Raw genomic sequence first — 3,742 nt, forward strand, 5'->3', positions numbered from 1 at the left:
CAGTCACAACCGTCGCGTCCTCCCAGAGCTTGTTTTGAGTGTGGTGACACTCGCCATGTGGTGAGGGATTGCCCTAGACTTGGGAGGGCTGCACCTCCACAGACTTCTCAGCCACAGTGCGCCCCGCAGAGTTCTCAGGCCATGATAACTGCACCAGTTGCTACCCCACCTGCTAACCCAGCTAGAGGTGGAGGTCGGGGAGGTAGAGGTCGCCCTCAAGGGGGAGGCCAGGCCAGGCACTATGCTCTTCCTGCCGTATTGAGGTTGTCGCCTCCGATTCTGTCATCACAGGTACTACTTTGGTTTGTCATAGAGAAGCATCGGTTCTATTCGATCCAGGCTCCACTTATTCTTATGTGTCTTCTTTATTTTTCTCTGCTAGTTTGGGTGTATCGTCGGGATTTCTTTGACGTTCCCCTATTTATGTTTCTACTCCGGTCGGAGTATTTCCTTGTTGTGGACCGCTAGTTTTTCGGTCGTGTTTGGTTGCTCTTAGTTGGTTTTGACGACCAGACGCCTAATTTATTGTTACTCAGCATGGTTGTATTTTGATATTATCGTTGGGCATGGAGTGGTTGTCCGCCCCATTATGCTATTCTTGATTGTCACGCCAAAACCGTGATGCTAGCTATGCCAGGTGTACCGCGTGTTGAGTAGAGGGGTGCTTTAGATCACACTCCCAGTAGAGTTATTTCTTTCCTTAAGTCTCAGCGTATGGTTGAGAAAGGGTGTGATGCGTATCTGGCTTATGTGAGAGATGTCAGTATGGATACCCTTTCTGTTGATTCAGTCCCAGTAGTACGGGATTTCTCTGATGTGTTTCCAGCTGATCTTCTGGGCATGGTGCCCGATAGAGATATTGATTTTGGCATTGATCTGTTGCCGGGTACTCAGCCCATTTCTATCCCTCCGTACCGTATGGCTCATCCTAGGTTGAAGGAGTTGAAGGAGCAGTTGCAAGAATTACTTGATAAGGGTTTCATTCGGCCCAGTGTATCACCTTGGGGTGCTCTTATCTTATTCGTGAAGAAGAAGGATGGTTCCATGCGTATGTGCATTGGTTATCGCCAGTTGAACAAGGTGACAGTGAAGAACCTTTATCTTTTGCCTCGTATTGATGACCTGTTTGACCAGTTACAGGGTGCTTGTGTGTTTTCTAAGATTGACTTGCATTCAGGCTATCATTAGTTGAAGATTCGGGAGCCAGATATCCTGAATACTGCCTTCAGGACTCGGTATGGTCACTACGAGTTCCTTGTTATGTCATTTGGGCTGACTAATGCCCAAACAGCCTTCATGCATCTGATGCACAGTGTTTTCCGGCCATATCTTGACTCATTCGTGATTGTTTTTATTGATGACATTCTGGTATATTCCCGAAGTCGAGAAGATCATGAGCAGCACCTGAGGACAGTACTCCAGACCTTGAGAGAAAAGAAACTATATGCTATGTTCTCGAAATGTGAGTTTTGGTTGGATTTCGTGGCATTCTTGGGCCACGTGGTCTCGAGTGAGGGTATTTAGGTGGATCCGAAGAAAGTGGAGGCAGTTCAGAGTTGGCCCAGACCATCCTTAGCTACAGAGATCCGCAGTTTTCTTGGCTTGGCGGGTTATTACCGTCAATTTTTTCAGGGGTTTTCATCTATTGCAGCACCTATGACCAGACTGACCCAGAAGGGTGCTCCGTTCCAGTGGACGGAAGAGTGCGAGGAGAGCTTTCAGAAGCTCAAGACAACTTTGACTACAACCCCAGTTTTGATATTGCCTACCAATTCAGGGTCTTATACTGTCTATTGTGATGCCTCGAGAGTTGGCCTTGGAGCGGTATTGATGCAGGACGCTAGGGTGATTGCCTACGCGTCCAGACAGTTGAAGATACATGAGAAGAATTATCCTGTCCATGATCTTGAGTTAGCTACTAATGTTCACGCCTTGAAGATCTGGCGTCATTATTTGTACGATGTGCCTTGTGAGATTTATACTGATCACTAGAGTTTGCAGCATCTGTTCAAGCAGAAGGACCTTAATTTGCATCAGAGGAGATGGCTAGAGCTGCTGAAGGATTATGCTATCACTATTTTGTATCACCCAGGCAAGGCCAATGTGGTGGCCGATGCTTTGAGCTGCCGGGCAAAGAGTTTGGGGAGTTTGGCTTACTTACCAGTAGCAGAGAGGCCCATGGAGATGGATGTTCAGGCCTTAGCCAGCCATTTTGTGAGGTTGGACCTTTCGGAGCCTAGTCGGGTTCTAGCTTGCGTGGTCTCTCGGTCTTCCTTGTTGGATCGTATCCGGGAGCGTCAGTTTGATAACCCTCATTTGCTTGTCCTCAAGGACAAGGTGTTGCATGGTGATGCTCGAGATGTGACCATTAGTGATGATGGGATATTGAGGATGCAGGGTCGGATTTGTGTACCCAATGTTGATGGGCTTCGGGAGTTGATTCTAGAGGAGGCCCACAGTTCGCGATATTCCATTCATCCGGGTGCCGCGAAGATGTATCAGGATTTGAGACAGCACTCTAGTGGAGGCGGATGAAGAAAGATATAGTCGGGTTTATAGGTCGGTGCCTTAATTATCAGCAAGTGAAGAATGAGCACCAAAGGTCGGGTAGATTGCTTCAGCAGATAGAGATTCCGGAGTGAAAGTGGGAGCGAATCACCATGGACTTCGTATCTGGGCTCATACGGACTTTGAGGAGGTTCGATGCCATTTGGGTTATTGTGGATTGGCTGACCAAGTCCGCGCATTTCATTCTTGTGTGTACTACCTATTCTTCGAAGCGGTTGGCGGAGATTTATATCCGGGAGGTTATTCGTCTGCATGGTATTCCAGTTTCCATCATTTCAGACAGAGTTACTCAGTTCACATCGCGATTCTGGAGAGCCGCACAGCATGAGTTGGGTACTCGGGTGGAGTTGAGCACAACATTTCACCCTCAGACGGACGGACAGTCCGAGCGCACTATTCAGATTCTTGAGGATATGCTCCGTGCGTGTGTGATTGAGTTTGGAGGGTCTTGGGATCGGTTCTTGCCATTGGCGGAGTTTGCCTACAACAAAAGCTATCAGTCAAGCATTCAGATGGCACCGTATGAGGCTTTATATGGTAGGCGGTGTAGATCTCCGGTGGGTTGGTTCGAGCCGGGTGGTTCTAGATTATTGGGCACAGACTTGGTTCAGGATGCTTTGGAGAAAGTCAAGGTGATTCAGGATAGACTCCATACAGCCCAGTCCAAACAGAAGAGTTATGCGGACCGGAAGGTTCGTGATATTTCCTATATGGTTGGAGAGCGGGTTCTGCTTCGGGTTTCGCCTATGAAGGGCGTTATGAGATTTGGGAAGAAAGGGAAGTTGAGTCCGAGGTTTATTGGCCCTTTTGAGATATTGAGGCCTGTTGGGGAGGTTGCTTATGAGCTTGCCTTACCTCCCAGCTTGGTAGGAGTTCATCCGGTATTTCACGTTTTGATGCTCCGGAGGTATCACAGTGATCCGTCGCACATGTTGGATTTCAGTTCAGTCTAGTTGGACAAGAATCTATCTTATGTTGAGGAGCCAGTGGCAATATTGGATAGGCAGGTTAGAAAGCTGAGGTCAAAGAACATTGCATCAGTGAAGGTTCAGTGGCGGGGTCATCCGGTCGAGGAGGCGACCTGGGAGACCGAGCAGGATATGCGCAGCCGTTACCCTCATCTTTTCACTGCTTCAGGTATGGCTCTATGCTCGTTCGAGGACAAACAAATGTT

Source organism: Nicotiana attenuata, chromosome 7 (genome assembly GCF_001879085.1).
Source record: "Nicotiana attenuata strain UT chromosome 7, NIATTr2, whole genome shotgun sequence".
Taxonomy (NCBI): Eukaryota; Viridiplantae; Streptophyta; class Magnoliopsida; order Solanales; family Solanaceae; genus Nicotiana; species Nicotiana attenuata.